Here is an 18,620-nt window from a genome sequence, read left to right on the forward strand (position 1 = left end):
TACTGTTTTAGCTGGTCAAGTTATTTTTAGTGACCATAAAAGCACAGTTTTTGTTCTGGGTTGAAAAACAATTCCCAAATTTGCAATTCTCAAAATTAATAGTTTCTGCTATATCAGGCCTACTTTACATCTATCCCTAAAAGGGTATATTAGATTCAAGGTGCTGATAGGGTCATTCTGAAGAACTTAACACACACGCTACTGTGCAGATCCAAGTCTAATTCTGTCCGTAAACGTATACCTGTCACCCAGCGCCTTAAAAATAGGCCTCACATTTATATTCAGCTAAATCTGTCGTTACTGGTGTGCCTGTATTAGTGTAATACGGTACCTAAATAGATAGCCAGATAGTGTTAGGTGTCTGAAAAAAAGGCCTGAAATTTAATTCAATACATTGGCCCGAATAATATTTTTCTTATTGTGGTGAACGGTAACAATGAGGAAAACATCTAGTAAGGGACGCGGACGTGGACGTGGTCGTGGTGGTGTTAGTGGACCCTCTGGTGCTGGGAGAGGACGTGGCCGTTCTGCCACAGCCACACGTCCTAGTGAACCAACTACCTCAGGTCCCAGTAGCCAGCAGAATTTACAGGGATATTTGGTCGGGCCTAATGCCGTTCTAAGGATGGTAAGGCCTGAGCAGGTACAGGCATTAGTCAATTGGGTGGCCGACAGTGCATCCAGCACGTTCACATTATCTCCCACCCAGTCTTCTGCAGAAAGCGCACAGATGGCGCATGAAAACCAAGCCCATCGGTCTGTCACATCACCCCCATGCATATCAGGGAAACTGTCTGAGCCTCAAGTTATGCAGCAGTCTCTTATGCTGTTTGAAGACTCTGCTTCCAGGGTTTCCCAAGGGCATCCACCTAGCCCTTCCCCAGGGGTGGAAGAGATAGAATGCACTAACGCACAACCACTTATTTTTCCTGATGATGAGGACATGGGAATACCACCTCAGCACGTCTCTGATGATGACGAAACACAGGTGCCAACTGCTGCGTCTTTCTGCAGTGTGCAGACTGAACAGGAGGTCAGGGATCAAGACTGGGTGGAAGACGATGCAGGGGACGATGAGGTCCTAGACCCCACATGGAATGAAGGTCGTGCCACTGACTTTCACAGTTCGGAGGAAGAGGCAGTGGTGAGACCGAGCCAACAGCGTAGCAAAAGAGGGAGCAGTGGGCAAAATCAGAACACCCGCCGCCAAGAGACTCCGCCTGCTACTGACCGCCGCCATCTGGGACCGAGCACCCCAAAGGCAGCTTCAAGGAGTTCCCTGGCATGGCACTTCTTCAAACAATGTGCTGACGACAAGACCCGAGTGGTTTGCACGCTGTGCCATCAGAGCCTGAAGCGAGGCATTAACGTTCTGAACCTTAGCACAACCTGCATGACCAGGCACCTGCATGCAAAGCATGAACTGCAGTGGAGTAAACACCTTAAAAACAAGGAAGTCACTCAGGCTCCCCCTGCTACCTCTTCTGCTGCTGCCGCCTCGGCCTCTTCTGCTGCTGCCGCCGCCTCGGCCTCTTCCTCCGCCTCTGGAGGAACGTTGGCACCTGCCGCCCAGCAAACATGGGATGTACCACCAACACCACCACCTGCGTCACCAAGCATCTCAACCATGTCACACGGCAGCGTTCAGCTCTCCATCTCACAAACATTTGAGAGAAAGCGTAAATTCCCACCTAGCCACCCTCGATCCCTGGCCCTGAATGCCAGCATTTCTAAACTACTGGCCTATGAAATGCTGTCATTCAGGCTGGTGGACACAGACAGCTTCAAACAGCTCATGTCACTTGCTGTCCCACAGTATGTTGTTCCCAGCCGGCACTACTTCTCCAAGAGAGCCGTGCCTTCCCTGCACAAACAAGTGTCCGATAAAATCAAGTGTGCACTGCGCCACGCCATCTGTGGCAAGGTCCACCTAACCACAGATACGTGGACCAGTAAGCACGGCCAGGGACGCTATATCTCCCTAACTGCACACTGGGTAAATGTAGTGGCGGCTGGGCCCCAGTAGGAGAGCTGTTTGGCGCACGTCCTTCCGCCGCCAAGGATCGCAGGGCAACATTCTTTGCCTCCTGTCTCCTCCTCCTCCTACTCGGCTTCCTCCTCCTCTTCTTCCACCTCCTCATCCAGTCAGCCACACACCTTCACCACCAACTTCAGCACAGCCCGGGGTAAACGTCAGCAGGCCGTTCTGAAACTCATATGTTTGGGGGACAGGCCCCACACCGCACAGGAGTTGTGGCGGGGTAGAGAACAACAGACCGACGAGTGGTTGCTGCCGGTGAGCCTCAAGCCCGGCCTGGTGGTGTGCGATAATGGGCGAAATCTCGTTGCAGCTCTGGGACTAGCCGGTTTGACGCACATCCCTTGCCTGGCGCATGTGCTGAATTTGGTGGTGCAGAAGTTCATTCACAACTACCCCGACATGTCAGAGCTGCTGCATAAAGTACGGGCCGTCTGTTCGCGCTTCCGACGTTCACATCCTGCCGCTGCTCGCCTGTCTGCTCTACAGCGTAACTTCGGCCTTCCCGCTCACCGCCTCATATGCGACGTGCCCACCAGGTGGAACTCCACATTGCACATGCTGGACAGACTGTGCGAGCAGCAGCAGGCCATAGTGGAGTTTCAGCTGCAGCACGCACGGGTCAGTCGCACTGCGGATCAGACACACTTCACCATCAATGACTGGGCCTCCATGCGAGACCTGTGTGCCCTGTTGCGCTGTTTCGAGTACTCCACCAACATGGCCAGTGCCGATAACGCCGTTCTCAGCGTTACAATACCACTTCTATGTCTCCTTGAGAAAACACTTAGGGCGATGATGGAAGAGGAGGTGGCACAGGAGGAGAAAGAGGCAGAGAGATCATTTCGTAGGGTTTCCGGCCAGTCATTCACAAGTGGCTCTGAGGGTGGGTTCCTGCACCAACATATGCCAGGTACACAATTGTCCAGCCAGGGCACAGTTCTGGACAATGACGAGGTGGAGAATGAGGAGAAGGATATGGGTAGGAGAAACCGTGTTCACAGCAGGGTGGCACCCAAACCAGCTCATGGCCATCACTGGTGCGTGGCTGGGGGGATACAGAGGACACAGACGATACACCTCCCACAGAGGACAGTTTGTCGTTGCCTCTGGGCAGCCTGGTACACATGAGCGACTACATGCTGCAGTGTGTCCGCAACGACCGCTGAGTTGACCACATTCTAACTTGTGCTGATTACTTGGTGGCCACGCTGCTGGATCCCCGTTACAAGGACAATGTACCGTCCTTAATTCCGTCACTGGAGCGTGATCGTAAGATGCGCGAGTAGAAGCGCACGCTGGTAGATGCGCTGCTGGTGGCATTCCCACCTGACAGCGAGGACACAGTGGAAGCACAAGGCGAAGGCAGAGGAAGAGGTCGCCAACGCAGCTGGGGCACCGCCAGCACCTCAGAAGGCAGGGTTAGCATGGCTGAAATGTGGAAAAGCTTTGTCAGCACAGCACAACAACCAGCACCACCAGCTGATATGGAACGTCTTAGCAGGAGGCAGCATTTCAGCAACATGGTGGAGCAGTATGTGTGCACACGCCTACACGTACTGAATGACGGGTCTGCCCCCTTCAACTTCTGGGTCTCCAAATTGGGCACATGGCCTGAGCTTGCCCTTTACGCCTTGGAGGTTATGGCCTGCCCTGCAGCCACTGTATTGTCTGAACGTGCGTTTAGCACGGCAGGGGGCGTCATCACAGACAAGCGCAGCCGCCTGTCCACAGCCAATGTGGACAAGCTCCCTTTCCTTAAAAAGAACCAGGCATGGATCCCACAGGACTTGTCCGTACCTTGTGCAGAATAGACATGTATACCGGCCTTACCCAACCATTGTTATACTCCAGCGCACTTTCTCATTGTTGTATTTTTTATATTTTACAATGTTTTGGGGTGTACCCTAATTTAAACAAAAAAATTTAAAAATTAAAACCAAAAACCACTGTTGGCTACCTCCTCCTCCACTGCCGCTTCCACCTACACTGCTAAGTCCACCGCCTCCTCAACCTTCTACTCCATATGCACCTCCACCTCATAGATCAAGATTATAATTATTTTTTTTTAAGTATTTTATTTTATGTTAAGTCATTTTACTCATTTGTCTGATACATTGTTGGGTGACATATCCCAAATTTCTGGCTGTGATATACCCCTGCTCTACCTAGTGGACAGGGAAATACATTTCACTAATTCATCTGTTACATTGTCGGGTGACATTCACCAATTTTTTCCTGTGATATACCCCTGCTCTACCTAGTGGACGGGGAAATACATTTAACTAATTTGTCTGTTACATTATTGGGTGAAATTCACCAATTTTTGGCTGTGATATACCCCTGCTCTACCTAGTGGACAGGGAAATTACATTTCATTAATTCGTCTGTTACAATGTTGGGTGACATTCACCAATTTTTGGCTGTCATATACCCCTGCTCTACCTAGTGGAGAGGGAAATACTGTACATTTCACTAATTCATCTGTTACATTGTGGGGTGACATTCACCAATTTTTGGCTGTGATATACCCCTGCTCTACCTAGTGGACAGGGAAATACATTTCAGTAATTCGTCTGTTACATTGTCGGGTGAAATCCACCAATTTTTGGCTGTGATATACCCCTGCTCTACATTGTGGACAGGATAATACATTTCAGTAATTTGTCTGTTACATTGTTGTGTGACATTCACCAATTTTGGGCTGTGATATTTCCCTGCTCTACATAGCGGACAGGAAAATAAATTTCACAAATGCGTTTGTTACATTGTTGGGTGACAAATTCTCTTCTTTTGCGCTAGAAAGTACATTTGCGGACTACACTTCATTTAGGACAGTACGAATGGTGAGGCCAGAACAGGTTCAGACGATAGTAGATTGGGTGGCTGACAGTGCCTCCACTTCCTTCACTTTGTCTCCCACCCAGTCCCCTGCTGAAAGATCAGAGTTGGCACCTACAGCCCATGTCCATCTGTCTTTCAACTCACCCCCTTGCAAATCAGTGAAGCAGTCTGAGCCCCAAGTCATGCAGCAGTCTCTTATGCTTTTTGATGACTCTGCTGGCAGGATTTCTGTGGTCCATCCACATAGCCCTGCACCAGAAGTGGAAGAGATTGAGTGCACTGATGCCCAACCACTTATGTTTCAGGATGAGTACATGGAACGACCACCGCAGCACGTCTCTGATGATGACGAAACACAGGTGCCAACTGCTGCGGCTTTTTGCAGTCTGCAGACCGACAAGAAGGGCAGGGGTAAACAGTGGGTGGAAGATGATGTGGAGGACAATGAGGTACTAGACCCCACATGGAATCAAGGTCATGTGAGTGACGTGTACAGTTTGGAGGAAGAGGCGGTGGTCGCACACCAGCACAGCAAAAGAGGGAGCAGGGTGCAAAAGCGTCTGTTACATTCTTGGGTGACATTTTACCATTTTTGCCGTGAATAAACCCATGCTCTGCATAGGTGACAGGGACCAAAATTTAAAAAAATCGTCTGTTCAATTGGTGGGTGACATGAACCCAGATTTGCCGTGAATAAACCCCTGCTCTGCATAGTTGACAGGGACCGAAATTTTTAAAAATCGTCTGTTCCATTGGTGGGTGACAATAACCCATTTTTGCCGATGAAAAACCCCTGCTCTGCATAGGTGACAGGGACTTAAATTAAAAAAATTCGTCTTTAATTGATGCGCGCCCCCTCCTTTCATTCGATCCTTCCGCTTTAACATTTCTGCTCAATCACATTTCAGCCATTGACCTCCCTTGGATGTGGTATCCTTTTCTCACGCTCCCTCTCCAGCATGAAACCCTGATTCCCTGTTACCCGTTATCACCATGGTAGGCACATAAAAGAACATCGAACGTTGATAGAGAAGATATCCAATTGGATCATGAACGTCACTGGGACGTGCGATCAGGCAGAAGTTATCTAGAGTCAACAAAGCGGCAGCAGGGCCTCTCCTGTCTAATGTTTCCAAATCTAAAATAACCCAGTGACATTACCTGTAATCTTTTATTAATCATTCCAATAACAGGGCATCTTAAGAGTCCTGTATTGTTATTTATCGTCACTACCTCCCCGAGTCGGGAGTCGGTAATTGCCGCGCTCCCCCTCCTTTACTTTGATGCTTCGGCTTCAATAATTTGTCCTACATAGAGTTGAGCGAACACCTGGATGTTCGGGTTCGAGAAGTTCAGCCAAACTTCCCGGAAATGTTCGGGTTCGGGATCCGAACCCGACCCGAACTTCGTCCCGAGCCCGAACCCCATTGAAGTCAATGGGGACCCAAACTTTTGGGCACTAAAAAGGCTGTAAAACAGCCCAGGAAAGAGCTAGAGGGCTGCAAAAGGCAGCAACATGTAGGTAAATCCCCTGCAAACAAATGTGGATAGGGAAATGAATTAAAAAAAAATAAAAAATGAACCAATATCAATTGGACAGAGGTCCCATAGCAGAGAATCTGGCTTCACGTCAGCAGAGAATCAGTCTCTTCATGCCATAGCAAAGAATCTGGCTTCATGTCAGCAGAGAATCAGTCTCTTCATGCCATAGCAGAGATTCTGGCTTCATGTCAGCGCAGAATCAGTCTTCATGTCATAGCAGAGAATCAGGCTTCACGTCACCCACCACTGGAACAGGCCACTGTCACATATTTAGGCCCCGGCACCCAGACAGAGGAGAGAGGTCCCGTAACAGAGAATCTGGCCTTATGTCAGCACAGAATCAGTCTTCATGTCATAGCAGAGAATCAGGCTTTACGTCACCCACCACTGGAAAGGGCCACTGTCACATATTTAGGCCCCGGCACCCAAACAGAGGAGAGAGGTCCCGTAACAGAGAATCTGGCCTTATGTCAGCGCAGAATCAGTCTTCATGTCATAGCAGAGAATCAGGCTTCACGTCACCCACCACTGGAACAGGCCACTGTCACATATTTAGGCCCCGGCACCCAAACAGAGGAGAGAGGTCCCGTAACAGAGAATCTGGCCTTATGTCAGCGCAGAATCAGGCTTCACGTCACCCACCACTGGAACAGGCCACTATCACATATTTAAGCCTAGGCACCCAGGCAGAGGAGAGAGGTCCCGTAACAGAGAATCTGGCCTTATGTCAGCGCAGAATCAGTCTTCATGTCATAGCAGAGAATCAGGCTTCACGTCACCCACCACTGGAACAGGCCACTGTCACACATTTAGGCCCCGACACCCAGGCAGAGGAGAGAGGTCCCGTAACAGAGAATCTGGCCTTATGTCAGCACAGAATCTGTCTTCATGTCATAGCAGAGAATCAGGCTTCACGTCACCCACCACTAGAACAGGCCACTGTCACACATTTAGGCCCCGGCACCCAGACAGAGGAGAGAGGTCCCGTAACAGAGAATCTGGCCTTATGTCAGCGCAGAATCAGTCTTCATGTCATAGCAGAGAATCAGGTTTCACGTCACCCACCACTGGAACAGGCCACTGTCACACATTTAGGCCCCCGGCACCCAGACAGAGGAGAGAGGTCCCGTAACAGAGAATCTGGCCTTATGTCAGCGCAGAATCAGTCTTCATGTCATAGCAGAGAATCAGGCTTCACGTCACCCACCACTGGAACAGGCCACTGTCACACATTTAGGCCCAGGCACCCAGGCAGAGGAGAGAGGTCCCGTAACAGAGAATCTGGCCTTATGTCAGCGCAGAATCAGTCTTCATGTCATAGCAGAGAATCAGGCATCACGTCACCCACCACTGGAACAGGCCACTGTCACATATTTAGGCCCAGGCACCCAAGCAGAGGAGAGAGGTCCCGTAACAGAGAATCTGGCCTTATGTCAGCACAGAATCAGTCTTCATGTCATATCAGAGAATCAGGCTTCACGTCACCCACCACTGGAACAGGCCACTGTCACACATTTAGGCCCCGGCACCCAGACAGAGGAGAGGTTCATTTAACTTTGGGTTGCCCCGCAATATAATGGTAAAATGAAAATAAAAATAGGATTGAATGAGGAAGTGCCCTGGAGTAGAATAATATATTGTTAAGGGGAGGTAGTTAATATCTAATCTGCACAAGGGATGGACAGGTCCTGTGGGATCCATGCCTGGTTCATTTTTATGAACGTCAGCTTGTCCACATTGGCTGTAGACAGGCGGCTGCGTTTGTCTGTAATGACGCCCCCTGCCGTGCTGAATACACGTTCAGACAAAACGCTGGCCGCCGGGCAGGCCAGCACCTCCAAGGCATAAAAGGCTAGCTCTGGCCACGTGGACAATTTGGAGACCCAGAAGTTGAATGGGGCCGAACCATCAGTCAGTACGTGGAGGGGTGTGCACAGGTACTGTTCCACCATGTTAGTGAACGGTTGCCTCCTGCTAACACGTTCCGTATCAGGTGGTGGTGCAGTTAGCTGTGGCGTGTTGACAAAACTTTTCCACATCTCTGCCATGCTAACCCTGCCCTCAGAGGAGCTGGCCGTGACACAGCTGCGTTGGCGACCTCTTGCTCCTCCTCTGCCTTCGCCTTGGGCTTCCACTGGTTCCCCTGTGACATTTGGGAATGCTCTCAGTAGCGCGTCTACCGACGTGCGCTTGTACTCGCGCATCTTCCTATCACGCTCCAGTGTAGGAAGTAAGGTGGGCACATTGTCTTTGTACCGGGGATCCAGCAGGGTGGCAACCCAGTAGTCCGCACACGTTAAATTGTGGGCAACTCTGCTGTCGTTGCGCAGGCACTGCAGCATGTAGTCGCTCATGTGTGCCAGGTTGCCCAGAGGTAAGGACATGCTGTCCTCTGTGGGAGGCGTATCGTCATCGTCCTGTGTTTCCCCCCAGCCACGCACCAGTGATGGACCTGAGCTGCATTGGGTGCCACCCCGCTGTGAACATGCTTCATCCTCATCCTCCTCCACCTCCTCCTCATCCTCGTCCTCCTCGTCCTCCAGTAGTGGGCCCTGTCTGGCCACATTTGTACCTGGCCTCTGGTGTTGCAAAAAACCTCCCTCTGAGTCACTTCGAAGAGACTGGCCTGAAAGTGCTAAAAATGACCCCTCTTCCTCCTCTTCCTCCTGAGCCACCTCCTCTTCCATCATCGCCCTAAGTGTTTTCTCAAGGAGACATAGAAGTGGTATTGTAACGCTGATAACGGCGTCATCGCCACTGGCCATGTTGGTGGAGTACTTGAAACAACGCAACAGGGCACACAGGTCTCACATGGAGGCCCAGTCATTGGTGGTGAAGTGGGTCTGATCTGCAGTACGACTGACCCGTGCGTGCTGCAGCTGAAACTCCACTATGGCCTGCTGCTGCTCGCACAGTCTGTCCAGCATATGCAAGGTGGAGTTCCACCTGGTGGGTACGTCGCATATGAGGCGGTGAGCGGGAAGGCCGAAGTTACGCTGTAGCGCAGACAGGCGAGCAGCGGCAGGGTGTGAACGCCGGAAGCGCGAACAGACGGCCCGCACTTTATGCAGCAGCTCTGACATGTCGGGGTAGTTGCGAATGAACTTCTGCACCACCAAATTCAGCACATGCGCCAGGCAAGGGATGTGCGTCAAACCGGCTAGTCCCAGAGCTGCAACAAGATTTCGCCCATTATCGCACACCACCAGGCGGGCTTGAGGCTCACCGGCAGCAACCACTCGTCGGTCTGTTGTTCTATACCCCCCACAACTCCTGTGCGGTGTGGGGGCCTGTCCCCCAAACATATAAGTTTCAGAATGGCCTGCTGACGTTTACCCCGGGCTGTGCTGAAGTTGGTGGTGAAGGTGTGTGGCTGACTGGATGAGCAGGTGGAAGAAGAGGAGGAGGAAGCTGAGTAGGAGGAGGAGGAGACAGGAGGCAAAGAATGTTGCCCTGCGATCCTTGGCGGCGGAAGGACGTGCGCCAAACAGCTCTCCGCCTGGGGCCCAGCCGCCACTACATTTACCCAGTGTGCAGTTAGGGAGATATAGCGTCCCTGGCCGTGCTTACTGGTCCACGTATCTGTGGTTAGGTGGACCTTGCCACAGATGGCGTTGCGCAGTGCACACTTGATTTTATCGGACACTTGGTTGTGCAGGGAAGGCACGGCTCTCTTGGAGAAGTAGTGCCGGCTGGGAACAACATACTGTGGGACAGCAAGCGACATGAGCTGTTTGAAGCTGTGTGTGTCCACCAGCCTAAATGACAGCATTTCATAGGACAGTAGTTTAGAAATGCTGGCATTCAGGGCCAGGAATCGAGGGTGGTTAGGTGGGAATTTACGCTTTCTCTCAATGTTTGTGAGATGGAGAGCTGAACGCTGCCGTGTGACATGGTTGAGATGCTTGGTGACGCAGGTGGTGGTGTTGGTGGTACATCCCATGTTTGCTGGGCGGCAGGTGCCAACGTTCCTCCAGAGGCGGAGGAAGAGGCCGAGGCGGCGGCAGCAGCAGCCGAAGAGGCCGAGGCGGCGGCAGCAGCAGAAGAGGCCGAGGCGGCAGCAGCAGAAGAGGTAGCAGGGGGAGCCTGAGTGACTTCCTTGTTTTTAAGGTGTTTACTCCACTGCAGTTCATGCTTTGCATGCAGGTGCCTGGTCATGCAGGTTGTGCTAAGGTTCAGAACGTTAATGCCTCGCTTCAGGCTCTGATGGCACAGCGTGCAAACCACTCGGGTCTTGTCGTCAGCACATTGTTTGAAGAAGTGCCATGCCAGGGAACTCCTTGAAGCTGCCTTTGGGGTGCTCGGTCCCAGATGGCGGCGGTCAGTAGAAGGCGGAGTCTCTTGGCGGCGGGTGTTCTGATTTTGCCCAATGCTCCCTCTTTTGCTACGCTGTTGGCTCGGTCTCACCACTGCCTCTTCCTCCGAACTGTGAAAGTCAGTGGCACGACCTTCATTCCATGTGGGGTCTAGGACCTCATCGTCCCCTGCATCGTCTTCCACCCAGTCTTGATCCCTGACCTCCTGTTCAGTCTGCACACTGCAGAAAGACGCAGCAGTTGGCACCTGTGTTTCGTCATCATCAGAGACGTGCTGAGGTGGTATTCCCATGTCCTCATCATCAGGAAAAATAAGTGGTTGTGCGTTAGTGCATTCTATCTCTTCCACCCCTGGGGAAGGGCTAGGTGGATGCCCTTGGGAAACCCTGGCAGCAGAGTCTTCAAACAGCATAAGAGACTGCTGCATAACTTGAGGCTCAGACAGTTTCCCTGATATGCATGGGGGTGATGTGACAGACCGATGGGCTTGGTTTTCATGCGCCATCTGTGCGCTTTCTGCAGAAGACTGGGTGGGAGATAATGTGAACGTGCTGGATCCACTGTTGGCCACTCAATTGACTAATGCCTGTACCTGCTCAGGCCTTACCATCCTTAGAACGGCATTGGGCCCCACCAAATATCGCTGTAAATTCTGCTGGCTACTGGGACCTGAGGTAGTTGGTTCACTAGGACGTGTGGCAGTGGCAGAACGGCCACGTCCTCTCCCAGCACCAGAGGGTCCACTAACACCACCACGACCATGTCCACGTCCGCGTCCGCGTCCCTTATTAGATGTTTTCCTCATTGTTCCCGTTCACCACAATTTTGAGAATGGCAAATTTGGGAATAGTTTTTCAACCCAGAACAAAAACTGTGCTTTTACGGTCACTACAAATAACTTGACCAGCTAAAACAGTACAGATTTGGTTGAATAGAAATGTGAGGCCTGTTTTTTTTTTTTGCGCTGTGTGACAGGTATAGGTTTAATCACAGAATTAGACTTCTATCTGCACGGTAGCGTGTGTCTTAGGTTTTTCTGAATGACACTATCAGCACCTTCAATGTAAGATATCCTTTTTGGGATAGATTTTAAGTAGGCCTCATATAGCAGAAACTAGTTATTTTGAGAATGGCAAATTTGGGAATAGTTTTTCAACCCAGAACAAAAAAGTCTGCTTTTACGGTCACTACAAATAACTTGACCAGCTAAAACAGTACAGATTTGGTTGAATAGAAATGTCAGGTCTATTTTTTAGGCGCTGGGTGACAGGCTCAACTTGCCCCTGATGTAGTATATGACCAAAAAATAACCACACTATTGATGGTTAAATGCACTTGGGTGACACAGGCTCAGCCTGCACCAGATGTAGTATATGGCCATAAAATAACCAGACTGTTGATGGTTAAATACACTTGGGTGACACAGGCTCAGCCTGCAGCTGATGTAGTATATGGCCAAAAAAATAACCAGACTGTTGATGGTTAAATGCACTTCGGTGACACAGGCTCAGCCTGCAGCTGATGTAGGATATAGCACAAAATAACCACACTATTGATAGTTAAATACACTTGGTGATAGCTTGTGCTGGCGCACCACAAGCCACAAAATGGCCGCCGATCACCCCAGAAAAAAGTGATCTAAAAACGCTCTGGGCAGCCTCAAAAAAGTGAGCAAGTCCATATTAGCACTTCAATGATCCACAGCTGCAGATCGATCACAGAATGAAGTCTTTTGGAGGAGTTAATCTGCCTAATCTCGCCCTAACGTCGCAGCAGCAACCTCTCCCTATGCTTGAATCAGCAGAGTGACGTGCAGCGCTACGTGACCCAAGCTTATATAGAGGCTGGGTCACATGCTGCACTGGCCAATCACAGCCATGCCAATAGTAGGCAAGGCTGTGATGGCCTCTTGGGGCAAGTAGTATGACGCTTGTTGATTGGCTGCTTTGCAGCCTTTCAAAAAGCGCCAAGAAAGCGCCGAACACCGAACCCGAACCCGGACTTTTACGAAAATGTTCGGGTTCGGGTCCGTGTCACGGACACCCCAAAATTCGGTACGAACCCAAACTATACAGTTCGGGTTCGCTCATCCCTAGTCCTACATTTCCGCTCGATCACATTTCATTTCATCCATTGACCTCCCTTGGATGTGGTATCCCTTTCTCAGACTCCCTCTCCGGCCTGGAACCCTGATTCCCCGTTACCGGTGATCACCATGGTAGGCGCATAAAAGAACATCGAAAGTTGATAGAGAAGATATCCAATTGGATTCTGGACATCACGGGGACGTGCGACATGGTTGAGCAGTATGTGTGCACACGCCTACACGTACTGACTGACGGGTCTGCCTCCTTCAACTTCTGGGTTTTCAAATTGGGCACATGGCCTGAGCTTGCCCTTTACGCCTTGGAGGTGCTGGCCTGCCCTTCAGCCAGTTTATTGTCTGAACATTTGTTTAGCACGGCTGGAGGGGGTTATCACAGGTTATATTTCCCAATATTTTGGGGTCTACCCAAATTTGAACAAAAAAAGTAAAATAATAAAATAAAATAAAAAACAAAAACCAGTGTTGGCTACCTCCTCCTCCTCCTCCACCGCCGCTTCCACCGCCTCCTCAACCTCCTACTTTATATGGACCTCATCCTCCTAGATCAAGATTATAATTTTTTATTTTTACATATTTTATGTTATTTGAAGTCATTTCCCTATCCACATTTGTTTGCAGAGCACTTGCCATACTCTTAACCACATTTTGCTGCCTTTTGCAGCCCTCTAGCCCTTTCCATTACCTTTTTTAGAGCCATTTTAGTGCTCAAAAGTTGACTTCAATGGGGTTCGGGATCAAGTTCGGGTCAAGTTTGTGTCCCGAACTCGAACTTTTTTGTGAAGTTCGGCCCGAACCCGAACATCCAGGTGCCCGCTCAACTCTAGCAATGAATCAACACATTCATTCCTAAAAAGATGCTAAAAGTATCCTAGGCTTCGTCCAGACCAGGCAGCAAGCTAAATGCGTTATCAGTTGGACACCACTGGTGCCTGGCATCCTCATTCTGGGTAACTGTTTATTTTAAAAAATCAAACAGGGGGCAGCAACCCCAGAGTAATCATATTAAAATGTAACTTGTAATGTCTTTGTTTATAAAAAAGGAAAGTTTTGCTCGGAACAATAACAAAATGCAGCAAATAAAGTAGTGCTGTTGACTCGCTGCGCTCTATAATAATTGGAGCGGTCCTACCATTCCTGTGGACACACACTGGTGTGGGATACTCCAGTATGCAGAGGGATGCAGTTGGTCGTCATAATTCGGGTCCCTTTGAGTAAGCAGAAGGACGTGTTATCTGTCCCTAAATTGCTGTACTTGGCCTAGTCTGAACTGTACGTCCACCCAAGCAGATGTATTTGACCCTTCTTCTGATCTGTCAGAAGGATGCAAAAATGATAAACACAACGGATCCTGTCTATGGAGCAGCTGTAAGGCCTGTATCACATGGTCCCTATTTTGCAGCAGGATATGCTCGTGATTTGGAAGCCAAAAGCAAAAGTGGGTACAAAACACAGAAGACATGAAAACTTTCCAATCACGTGTCATCTCGGTTTTGCTTCCACTCCTGTTTTTTTTGGGCTTCATCAGCAATACTAATGGATTACTGACCAAATGCTGACCGAATGAAGGCGTATGCTCAACAGACAGGATCCGTGTTTTGGGGGTTGTTCTTATGATGGATCTGAAGAAGGGAAAAATAATCAGTGACATCAACACAAACTTACTTCTGACCCCCTCTCCACTCTGTTTGGGGCTCTACTTGTATCAGCGTGTAACAGAACAGGTTCTGTAGACATCTATGTGGAATCAGCTGACGACGGTGTAAAAGGAGTGCGCTCTTTCACTGTATAGTAGGATCTTGGGCCTCTGCACGGTTCTTTATACTGTACCATTCTATGTTTCTATACCTGCTGCTAACATTGACCTGTAAGGCTGAGTTCACCCTTGAGTTAGTTGGTCAGTTTTGGACCCATGAAGTGTGTAGTGATTCTAAGAACGACCCCTGTCATCTGCATGTCATACTGACTCAGTATTATTTCACTACCACAGCAGACTCCCTATGTGTGTTACTGCAAGGCACAGTGTTCTACCCCCCTATAAAGGCTCTCCAGTCTCCTCCCTGGCAGAAGAAGGGTTTGATGCTGAGGAAAGGCCCGAACTAGCTGTCCCTCCTTCTCTTCAGAAGGCTGGTACCCTGGTCCAAGTCTGGTGATGCGGAGAGTGAGAGTGTGAGGGTTACAAGGATCCAGTGGAGCAGGTGCCCAGGGGACCCAAAATAACTTGAGGCGCCAGGGGATGGAAGATGGAGAGTGTGAGGGGTCGGGGGCATGGAGAGGCTGCTAAGCAGGGTCAACCCTGCAGACTATTCTACAGGTCAATGAAGATGAGCAAATAGGGTGTGGGTACAACAACTTTTTACATTGATTTTAACCGTACATATATTGTTTTTATTACATTTTTATTTGATTTATATTATTGTTTTCATTCGATCTATATATTGTTCTGCACATCATTGTACTGCATTCCAACTCCTCTTCTGTTAGTCCCACTAGCCAACACACCCAGCCGAGTGGCGCTTTCCCAGGGTCACCTTTGCGGGACATTGGGGGTGTCCACACACCCAATTCCCACACCCTATTTGCTCATCTCCAAGGCTGGTGATCCAAGGTCTGTGGCAGCGTATCCCCGTCTCAGCGTCTTCCTCTGGTCACTCAGTAGTCTGGCAGAGTTTCCTCTTCCAAGCACTGATCCCTAACTGCAGCACCCTAGGGGCTCTGACTGCTCTCCTTATATACAGTTTTCGCTAGACTAGAACCTTCTAGTGGGAGGGGTAACATAGTAACATAGTAACATAGTACATAAGGCCGAAAAAAAGACATTTGTCCATCCAGTTCGGCCTGTTATCCTGCAAGTTGATCCAGAGGAAGGCAAAAAACCCTGTGAGGTGGAGGGTGGAGTGGAGAAACTCAGCACAAACAGATACATTGTTTCAGCTCCCCTCTGGTATAGATTTACATTAGAGCTTCAATGATACTCAATGGTAATGACACAGCAGGTTTTCCAGACAACAACAAGTTTCCAGACATAACAACAAAGCTAAAACCAGACATTTAAAAGGTCAGGCTGTCTGCTTTTGGTGGTAAACAAGTCAGTCTGGGTTTTTCTCTCCAAAACATGGTCTTCTTTAAACCCTATGGCAGTTGTGGAAAATTACCAGCTTCTCAATCAAAGTCCTAACAGTCTCTCAGTATCCATTAATCCTTTCCACAAAGCCATGTAAATGCTGTGATAATGAGCAATATATATTACAACATATATATAAAATGCAGTTACACTACACAGTATTAAACAGTGCAAGTTAACCCTTTTAGGTAAAATAAAGTAAGAAGTTTTAACTTTGCATAGGGGAAATAGGCAAATGTCCAAAAATGTCCAAATGTCCAAAAATGTCCAAATGTCCAAAGTACTCCCTGCTCCAGGGCACTACAGAACCTATGGCACAGGTGGCATAGATGGCACTCAGAGCCTTCTCTGTGGGCACTTGCACCAATGGTGTACCAATATGCCTTAGACTTTTCCTGTAATTAACCAGTGCAGGGCGCACTATGAACGACACAGGTAGCGCACTGAATGTAGGCAGGCTATTATAGCTAAATGATAAAGTACACAGAGGATAGACTATATTGGACTGTAGTATTCAGGGTAAATTGCCTTGTTGGCACGTCACAATAAATATTTGGGTTGAAGTTTGGCCACCCGGTCTCTAAAAGCTTGGCCATCACTGCTCTGTAGTATAGGGAAGATACAGAGACTAGCTAGTTTAGTGTGACCTCACTTTTACAAATGGAGGACACAGGGGAGTCTTTTACAAAGTGGGCTACACCTGTTTTTGGTGAAAAAAAAAAAAAGTTGTAAAAACCTTTTCTGAAACTTTTTTTAATGCCAGTGTGATTTTGTTAGGTGAAAGAAATTTTGTTCCTGGCTCCTCACAGTGGCCTCCCCCCCCCCACAATTCTTATAGTTAATTATTGTCATGCTGATGCTCGCATTGTTTTTCATAATCTTTAGAATAGAATGTTCTAAACTTAAAGGGAACCTGTCACCTCAAAAACACTAATGCGATCCCAGGCCGCACTGCAGGATGTCAATCACACAGAAGAGGGGACGGTTAGATGGCGTGCTTGTCTTGACTTGAAGCAAGGAGGCTTCTGCCCCCTTGACTTCAGGCTGACTGGCAAGATAGCGCTGATGGCGCTTAAAACATTGTTTTTGTAATGTATGGAACATCAGATTACCGGATCAAACCCATGATTAATAGAAGACTGGGGGCTACTATAAGGTAGTGTTGGCGGTTTTATATGCGTTTTTGAGGTGACAGATTCCCTTTAAGGAGAATTTTGTCTTCACTTCTGTGAGAAACTTTGTATAGATTTCTCTCCTTTTGTCCTAAAGCCATTATGATATGCACGCATGTTAAAAATTAAATTGAAGATCATTTTATGGAGCACACATCTCCCTGTGTCTCTGTGATGATTTCCTCCCCGAGCTGCTCGACTTAACCCTTAGATTGACCCCATCATTACAACGGTAGAGCTGATTACGCTCACAGTCATACAGGCATTTTTGTGCCACATTCGTCACTTGGGAGTGGTAAGGGATTGGCGGGAGCTGGGACTAGAGTTGAGCGAATCGAAGTTGACGAAGTGGAATACGATCCGAATTTCAGGAAAAATTCAGTTCGCACTGAATGTGAATTTCCTCACGCTTCGTGGTAACGAATCGCATTTCTTCCAAAAATGGCTGCTGCACGTGTGAGAGCATAGAGCAAGGAACTCTGGGAAGGCGAGATCACCCATAATTGTCACGGCCTATGGTGTGCGCTGTGACACTGTTGCTACACTTGCAGTTGCCGCGGCAATGTGTTGCTGTGTGTGCATGCGGTGGCAGTGTCTCGGCCTTCTGGGTGATTACTGTGACATGGTTGCCACGCATGTTGTTGCCTGCGGGCAACGTGAGCTTTCCATGCTTGTGTGTGCACTTCCCTTTAAGTGGCTTCCTCCCCTTGTCTGGTGTTGGAAGGGTTAAACTCCCTTCCTAGTGTTTTAACACTGGGTTTATGTGTGGTGTGTGCGTCCTGCTTGGGCTATTTAGCCTCTGCTGGATGCCTGAAGCTGAGGGGTACTCCAGCCATGGCGTAATGCTGGAGTTATCCTCCTGGTCTTCATATGCCATCTGTCCAGTGAGGGCCACCCTTGTGGTCATAGAAGATAGTAGATATTTTTATGGTGTCTCACTTTTATTACAGCTATGGGTGTCCTGGGTTCCTGTGTGGTTTTGGTGTGTGCTGTGTCCTTTTAATGTTGGTGTGGACATTAGCACTTGTGCACGGGTTCCAGTCAGTGTGTCTGTGGCAGGTAGGTGTGTTACTGGTTTCACTGGTTTCACTTACTTGCCATCTCCATATGCTGTATGTGTTCCCCTCTCCTTGCAGCTTGGCCAGTGGAGACTCCTGTTCGTCGTGTTGTGGAGGAACAGGTCGTCTTACCCTGCTCCTAGTCCAGGGATTTCCTGTGGGTTAGTAGGCCCCGAGGTTCCAAAGTATGAGCCCTCTACCATCAGGGTTGGCTCATACGGTTAGGAGTCAGGGTCAGAATTAGGGATGCATTAGGAGGTGACCTGCTCCCTGATCCCGGCGTCCTGGCCTAGCAGCTACCCGTTATCCCTTTGATACCGCACGGTGGGGGGTTTCCCCCACTCCCCGCCGTGACAGTATGACCACAAGTGCTCCTTGCTTGGCGCCTTCGGAAGAGGGCCCAGCATGTGTCGCCTGCCGTT

Source organism: Bufo bufo, chromosome 3 (genome assembly GCF_905171765.1).
Source record: "Bufo bufo chromosome 3, aBufBuf1.1, whole genome shotgun sequence".
Taxonomy (NCBI): domain Eukaryota; kingdom Metazoa; phylum Chordata; class Amphibia; order Anura; family Bufonidae; genus Bufo; species Bufo bufo.